The sequence below is a fragment of the Littorina saxatilis genome, linkage group LG2 (assembly GCF_037325665.1).
Source record: "Littorina saxatilis isolate snail1 linkage group LG2, US_GU_Lsax_2.0, whole genome shotgun sequence".
Classification (NCBI taxonomy): domain Eukaryota; kingdom Metazoa; phylum Mollusca; class Gastropoda; order Littorinimorpha; family Littorinidae; genus Littorina; species Littorina saxatilis.
Window position 1 is genome coordinate 79,127,193 of NC_090246.1, and position 8,635 is coordinate 79,135,827.

The 8,635-nt window shown below is 42.7% G+C and overlaps 1 protein-coding gene across 1 annotated transcript in view; it reads right to left on the reverse strand.

Annotated features, from left to right (window-relative positions):
* The window catches only part of LOC138959808 (BTB/POZ domain-containing protein 17-like), a 31,301-nt gene extending 26,552 nt beyond the window's left edge, over positions 1-4,749 (reverse strand). The window contains exon 1 of the mRNA XM_070331429.1: positions 3,729-4,749. The gene's annotated coding sequence lies outside the window, so the exon portion shown is untranslated. The remainder of the gene's footprint in view (positions 1-3,728) is intronic.
* Positions 4,750-8,635: the final 3,886 nt, after the last annotated feature.

An 8,635-nucleotide genomic window follows, 5' to 3' on the forward strand; every position in this document is an offset into this window, starting at 1 on the left:
TTCAACACGTGCTCTCAGCGCGCAGCGCTGAACCGATTTTGGTTTTTCTGTAGATCCACTATATCCATTCCCAGTAACTCTTCCTTATCTTCTCCAGTGTTTTGTTTTGCGCGTTTATCTCCCTTCCTTTGTGTGACGTCAATCCATATTCCCGTTACTACGTTACTATTTTTAGAAGGTCACTGCACGTTACTATTTTTAGATCTCCCTTCCTTCGTGTGGCGTCAATCCATATTCCCGTTACTACGTTACTATTTTAAGAAGGTCACTGCACGTTACTATTTTTAGATCTCTCTTCCTTCGTGCGCCGGCGAAACCGGCGTACACCCGGCAAAGCCGGCGTACACCCGGCAAAGCCGGGTCCCAGGCGCAGCCTGGTATTCGGCTCTACTTCTTCCCGGCGAAGCCGGTACCCGGCGAAGCGGGTAATCATCTAGTATATATATATTAGTAAACGAAGTACATGTACACAAGGGAAATAAACTAGTGTTCATTTGAACATGTGTGCTACCCGAGTTTCTCGTAATTGAGACAATAAAGTGTTCTATGTCTATGTCTACTGTTGCTAGTAGAAGTGCTCATATCACACTGTGTTCTGAACTGGTTACAACAACTGTGTTCAAAAATGGAACACTTCAGTTTAGACTAGAGTGCGGCAATCACTTTTCTGTCAGCAAAGCAAAACGATAATTGTTGTAGTTGTTGATACAAATCTGCCTGAATAGCCGAATAACTTCTCAACAAACGCTTAACATGTTCAGATATGAATGTTACTTAAAGTATCTCTGGTAGGTATAATATGGAGTCAAACGGTATGACCGTTTGGCATCAAAGTTTGAGACCCCAAAAAACAAGGTATATGTTAGTCAAAATGCACGCCATTTGCCATTAATTTTAGTACTGTCAATTGTGATAGAGCCTGCTAAGTAAATCAAATGTTCATGTAAAAACTAAGGTAACCTTATCATGTGTGTACCTGGCAGACACTGAACCTAACACACCTGTAATTAAGCACGTCAGGTATTTACAATGTCAAGATTAATATATTGTATTGTATTGAACGATGTCTGTATTAATACTGTAGTGTGTTGAACCAAGTCAAGAATAATACTGTATTGTATTTTACGATGTCACGAATGATATTGTATTGTATTTTACGATGTCAAGAATAATACTGTATTGTATTTTACGATGTCAAGAATAATATTATATTGCATTTTACGATGTAAAGAATAATATTGTATTGTAGTGCATGATGTCAAGGTTAATACTTTATTGTATTGTATTGTCATGTATTGTATTGTACGATGTCAATATTAATTGTGTATTTGTGACCCTCCACCACAAAATGAGTCGCATGTCACCTCGCGCGGAGTGTCTGGTAACAGTGTGAGGGTCACCTTAGTCACAGGGTTATAACTCAAACAGTGTTTGCTCTTTTCTTAAACGGTTTTCACCACTGGATAGAGCATAAAAAACTCCTTAAGAAAATGTAAAAATATGAAAATCATGCAAAAGTGACATGCGACTCATTCCGTCGTGGAGGGTCAAATTTTATTGTAACATGTCGAAATTAATATTGTGTTGTAACCACATGTATTGCATGATGTCAAGATAATTATTGTTCTGTACTGATTGTAACATGTCAAGATTAATTTTGAATTGCATTCTAGCAAGTCGAGATCAGATTATTATAATATTGTATTGTATTTTACGACGTCAAGATTAATATTGTATTGTATTGTACAATGTCAAGATTAATGTTGTACTGTCCTGCATTGTACAATGTCAAGATTAATATTGTTTTGTATTGTATTGTACGATGTCAAGATTAATATTGTACTGTAACATGTCAATATTAATATATATGCATTGTACCATGTCAAGATAAATATTGTATTGTATTGTACGATGTCAAAATTAATTATTGTATTGTATTCTACCAAGTCAAGTAATGTATTGCAACATGTCGAGATTTGTATTGTATTGTATATTGCACGATATACAGATAAATATTGTATTACATTGCATGGATTTAAGATTAAGGTTATATCGTATTGCACGATGTCAAGACTATTGCATTGTATTTTACCATATCAAGATTATTACATACTGGAACAAAGTTCACAACGTGGGGAATACAGAATGGGTGATGTGCAAACTGTGGGAGTGAGTGCAATAATGTCAATATCAGCTACTGGGCAACGAGAGAATTATTACACCAATCTTAAAATCTTTCCACCGAGTGTGGGAGAATGCACTTTTGACCGATGTGGGAACAAAACGTGAACAATCTTGAACTCGTAATTTACTAGCAAGGCGATTTGCTTGGCGTTGTTGTGTAGAATACATGCATACAATGGTTACATGTTGGTGACTGCGTCAGTATAGAATGCATACAATCATTCAGTGAACGGATACATATTGCCGACTGCTCTACTGAACCCACTGCACGACATTGCGAGTGCCATGATGACATTATTCTGGAGAAAAACCGAAATGCTGGAGAAAAACTGTCTTTTCTGCAGCATTTCTGCATAATGTCATCTTTCGCCGAAGCAACGTTTTTTACTGCAGTAAAACAGTTTTTCTGAAGCATAATGTTTACTTGGTTTTCTGCAGCATTATTGCGATAAACTTTTTCTTCAGAATAGTCTGTGACAGTTTTTCTGGAGAAAAACAAACGACCTTGTAAAGTAGCGTTTGTATTCGTCGCCCCCTGGGATAGTATAATAGTTTGTAACTATTGGTAATTCTGGATGAGTCCATCTCTCGACAGAGGGGGGCTCGCGTGCTACAACATTATAATGAGCCAGTACAAAATGCTGCAGAAAAAGTGTAAACAGGTTTTCTGCAGTAAAACAACAGCACCGTTTTACTGCAGCATTCTTGATTTCAATTTTACTGCAGTAAAATGTTTTGCTCCAGGAAAACCCGTTGCTTCGGCGAAAGATGACATTATGCAGAAATGCTGCAGAAAAGACAGTTTTTTCTCCAGCATTTCTGTTTTTCTGCAGAATAACTGAATAATGCCAAAATGCTGAAGAAAAAGGGTAAACAGTTTTTCTCCAGTAAAACAACATCACCGTTTTACTGCAGCATTCTTGATTTCAATTTTACTGCAGTAAAACTGTTTTACTGCAGAAAAAAAGTTGCTCTCGCGAAAGATGACATTATGCAGAAATGCTGCAGAAACAAACAGTTTTTCTCCAGCATTTCTGTTTTTCTGCAGAATAACTGAATAAAGTCATAATCCGCTAAGGATAGATAGGACCATGATCATGAGAAACGATGCGTGCGTGTCTTCGTGTTTTTCAAACTCCCTAGAATTTCGCTGTAAACTTAGGATCTTTATCGTGCGCATGTGTGCACACGGGCCGGGGTGTTCGGACACCGAAGAGAGTCTGCACAAAGCTGACTCCGAGAAACAAATCACTGTATCGTGACCAGTGCACAACATTGCGAGCCAGTGTATTGTGACCACTGTACAACATTGCGAGCCAGTGTATTCTGACCACTGCTCAACATTGCGAGCCAGTGTATATTTGACCAGTCGGCGGCTCCCAATGACACCCGCTGCTTGGTCACTAAGTGACTCCAAGCCATCATCCTCACTTTGCCGCCGCTCACTCGTGTACTCTAAACGCACTTCCTTTGAGGTATACCGAGGTGTCATGGTTATATCATATAATCAATGAATGATGACAGAGACACGAGTTGAGACTTACCTGTACAAAGCCACCACTGCTGGTCACTACAGACAGGTGTCCGAGCAGACAACAGGAAACACACGACAGGTAGCCCACTCCGCGGCACTCACAATCACACATCCACAATTTCAAATCTCGGAATGATTCCCTTTGGGTTCGCCTGTCCTGAGAAACAAGCCAAGACGGCCTGTACACATTGGGGTCTAGTCCACTGTCTGTACACACAGGTCTAGTCCTTACACACAGGTCTAGTTCCTGTACACACAATGGTCTAGTCCCTACACTAACTTGTAAGCGGGGCGCAGGACGAAGAAGGCACTACCTGCTCTCAACCATGTTGACAGCCAAACATTGGAGAAACGTGTTGCGCCGAGCGCTGGCCGAGGGCGCATACCTCCGTGATCACACGTCCACACACTAACTGCTCGCTCCGTCCAGTCTGATGCTGCGACCTGTCAGTAGCACCACTGTCACTCTGCTTGGCACCACTGGCAGGGAAGCACCACTGTCAGACCCACTGCCTGGTGCTCACCCGTTCTATTGACGTAGTTCACAAAACAGAAGAGAGTCACAACAGAGAGTGAAGAGGCCGAGGCCGACAGCAGTGAAAACAGCGCACCACAACACACAGCTTATAGTAGCGTGGAGTAGAGAAAAGGCAAGCGAGTGGAGAGGAGGAAAGTTTCAAGTGGGACAGCCCTCTCTCTCTCGACGCGACTAGCCACATCGTCTGCCTTGTGTCGCCAGTCTGCCGGGCTGGTTCCCCCGCCGCTATACCACTGAGCTACCGCCACTCCACCTTATCGGGGGGCCCGGGAGGGGAAATGGCTACACGCACGACAAATGATGAAGTCGCTCCTGTCTGTTTCACATCATCCAGGTCGTACGGCGCGCGCAGCTCGCACTCAGCACAGAGTGGAGTGAACGCAAAATGATGAAGAGAAGGAAACTGAAGAGAGAGAGGCGGGCAGGGCAGGTGAATCAAAGTACTTCCACTAGAAGATCGCTGGGTGAATTGTGTGCTTCGAGAACCGTGTAAAGAGAGAGAGGGTGGAGGGAGGCGGGAAGTGTCTGTATATAGTGAATGGAGAGAACAAGTGATACGGTAGAGAGAGAGCGGGGGGGGGGGGGGGGGGGGGGGTAATAACGCTCTGACCTCATCCGGCCGCCGATCTTTTAATTGCCACGAAAGACAACTCACTACAAGCTTACTTCTGTGGGAATGAGGGGTTTGCTGCCCCTGTTCGCCATCTGTTTTCACCAAATGAAATGAGTTGCTAGGCAATAATTATGTGAACGGGGAGGTTGGTGAGGGATTGCTGAGGAGACGTCATGTCTGTGATCGCGCTCACCCTATTAACGGCGATCACTGAATGGGGGAAGAGGGGCCGGGGCACCGGTTTCATCAACATTCTTCTCATCGCTAGTTGCTGAACCAGCTCGGAAACAGTTTTTGTCAGTTTTTACCGCTATTGAGACCCAGAACTATCCTCTAGCGGTGCTGCGCCGGATTGGTCACAATCTAGCTGAACTGAAAGGAGAGTATGTCTATCTGTCTGTCTCAGTGTCTCAGTATCTTTATGTATATGGTCTGTCCGGCTATCTGTGTGTGTCAGTGTGTGTGTCAGTGTGTGTGTGTGTATGCCTTCCTGCCTGCCTAAAGGTCTGTCTGCCTGCCACATGCGTTGAAAATGTTTTTCAGTGCTTCTGGCGGCTTCAGACGCCATGCTCAGTCGTGTGTGTGTGTGTGGTTGTGTGTGGTTATGTGTGTGTGTGTATGTGTGTGTGTGTGTGTGTGCGTGTGTGTGTGTATGTGTGTGTGTGTGTATGTGTGTGTGTGGCAGGGCGACCAGTCACCAATTATAGAGTAAAGTTTTTGTAATTGTCCAGTCTAGTGTTTGTAGTCATGTTGCCAATCGCTTTACGTTTTGTGTAATGCCATTATCTGTTCTAAGTTAAATTTTGAGATGCACATTTAAGCCGCTCTACTAGGAAAAGACTGACGGGTAGCCGCTGGCCTGCAGGTGCTCAGTTGCGTAACTTTTATGGCCTAACCGGGAGTAGCTTCCCAGAGGATGCTCTAGCCGTGTCTTTTGACGCGCCCCGATTAAAGCCTCGTTAAGAGGGTGTTAATTCCTTTGTCGGATCGAGTCAGTGGATCGAATACCAGCTCAGCTTGGATGTTGAAGGGCTCCTAATATGGAACACTTTTTGTTTCATGCTGATAACTAGCTTGTTTTCTTGCGAAGAAGTTTCATTTTGTGTTTGGTAGTCCTTCTCTCTTAGGTCAACCGTTAGGCCTAATTAGAGTGAAATAGCTTTGATAGACATTCAGCAAAAATTAAATACAGAAAAAATCACAAACGGTCCATATTAGGAGCCTGGGCCAGTGAAGAGGCCTTCACGAATCACTGTAAAAAGCCCCCTACTTCAAAATAACATGATACAACTTAGTGTTCAAGTCAGACTAATTAAAATATGCTTTAGATTTATCTGTTTCGGGTTGATGAGAGCATTATTTAAAGCACACCAGGAAACTAAAGAAGCTGATCAAAAACAGAGTGAAAATAAGTTAAATTATCAATTTCCACGAAAAGAAGACTTTTTGTTATATTTTTTTTTAAATCTCGAGGGCGTTATAGGTTATTTCCAGCAAGCTTCTTAATGAATTAATGAAAAATAATAGCCTTTAGCTTTTATTTTCTTCGATTTGTTGAAGGTGGTCCATATTAGGGGACTCGCACATACTTTGAGATTTTGCTATTATTTTTTGTTTGCAGTAGAAACTCGGGGTCAACACTGCTAAAATGTAACAAATACGGTCTTCTATCTTCTTATATATATGTATATATATATACGACTTGTGTCTGTCTGTCTGTGTGTGTGTGTGTGTGTGTGTGTGTGTGTGTGTGTCCGCGATGCACGGCCAAAGTTCTCGGTGGATCTTTTTCAAATTTGGAGTCCGTATTCAGCTACACCCCGGACACAACCTCATCGATGAGATATTTCAACGCGTGCTCTCAGCGCGCAGCGCTGAACCGATTTTGGTTTTTCTCTGGATCCATTCCCAGCAACTCTTCCTTATCTTCTCCAGTGTTTTCAGCGTTTATCTCCCTTCCTTCGTGTGGCGTCAATCCATATTCCCGTTACTACGTTACTATTTTTAGAATGTCACGATTGCACCCGTAAGTTGTCCTTTCTGTAAAAGTGAAAAGGTCGAATCAATTTATAGCCACGCGAAAAATGCAGTTTTTCTCAATCCCGTTTGAGTGGACTTCGCCTTCAAAGGTGATTGTGGTGTTTTGGCACTCGGTTACATTTGGCGTCGTCGACAGCGATGGGACTCGACATGAAATGTTCAGGCCACTGAATCATTTTCGTGCTGTTCCCATTCCACCTGGGAGGGACCTAAGTTCATTCAAAGGGGGTCGAGTGTGACAGGGAGACTACCGTCGCCCTTCACAGCAGACTCTGCAGAGTTGTTCGCCTTAGAAGTTGTGGGCTTTCCTTGCATGTACCCGTAAGTTGTCCTCACTGTAAAAGTGCAAAGGTCGAATCTATTTATCGAAAAATCCACTGTCATCTATCTCTCTATATATATATAGATAGATAGATATATACGGCTTCTGTGTCTGTGTCTATGTGTGTGTGTGTGTGTGTGTGTGTGTGTGTGTGTGTGTGTGTGTGTGTGTGTGTGTGTGTGTGTGTGTGTGTGTGTGTGTGTGGAGGCAACACCTGTGGATTGTAGAGTTCTGTTTGTGATGGGGTCTGGCGGCTTTTGTCTGTCAGTATGATCTGGCATTTGAGAAGCCATAACAGATAATATAGGGCTAAGAAATAAGCTCTAAAATTCTCAATCCCGTTTGACAGGACTTCGCCTTCAAAGGTGATTGTGGTGAACCGCCACGCTGTCTGTCTCTGTTTCGCGATTCACCCCGGCGAAGCCGGGTATTCCTCTAGTAACTGTCATATATAGCAATTTGTGTGTGATAAAAGCGTTGGCTGTGGACAGAAACGAGTCCGTTTTAGGCGGCAAATTTAGAGTGAACGCTGCCAAAAGTGAAAAAAAGATTAAAAAAAACTAACGGTTTTGAGATTTGTGTTTCTGCAACTGTTTTCACATGTGCAAGTTATCCAGAGAGGGTGAATACAGCGAATAACACTTTTTTGAGCGCTCTAGCGCCGTTACTAGTTTGTCAGAACAGGAGGTGGTACATATTAGGAGCCGGTCCATATTAGGAGCCCTTCCCCTATGTATTTGGTTGTATCCCAGTGAGTGCCCATTCTGATAATCATCGGTCCACGGCTATTGCCAGTTTCTCTCTGACAGCAGGCTGAATTATTGCGCGAATCTATCAAAACAAGAATACAGAGTTATCTCCCATATGTTTTTCGCGAGCACTGATCTAAATTTGAGATCAGTGTTCGCGAGACGAAAATGATTGCAGATTGGCCGACTTCAACAGTGATCTCCGTTCTGTTCTTCACAGTTATGATAAAGACATCGTTCTAAGGTCAAAACAAGTCGAAACGGTTTGAGACTGCTGTCGGAAGGAGACCGTGATATATGGTTGCATCACTTTCAACTGGTTACAGAAAAAATCGTCTGCTCCGGCGCGCGTCGAAGCCAAAGTTGATTATCACGTGACACTTAAGAGTTGTTTGCACAGTAAATACATCCGCGAAAGATAGCTCGCTTGAAACTGTCTACATATCAATTCCTTTGTAATTTAAAAATTACACAACACCATGAAAAATCATTATCGACGATTTGCGAATCTGCTTATATCCATAACACATTACGAAAAGATCTAAATATGTAAAAAATCGATTTCTTACCCACAGAAAGAAAACCAAGGCATCCTGTCAGGTATAGAATGAGACCCGAAGGGAAGTAACTCATTTTTGACCTGAGTTCAGGATGA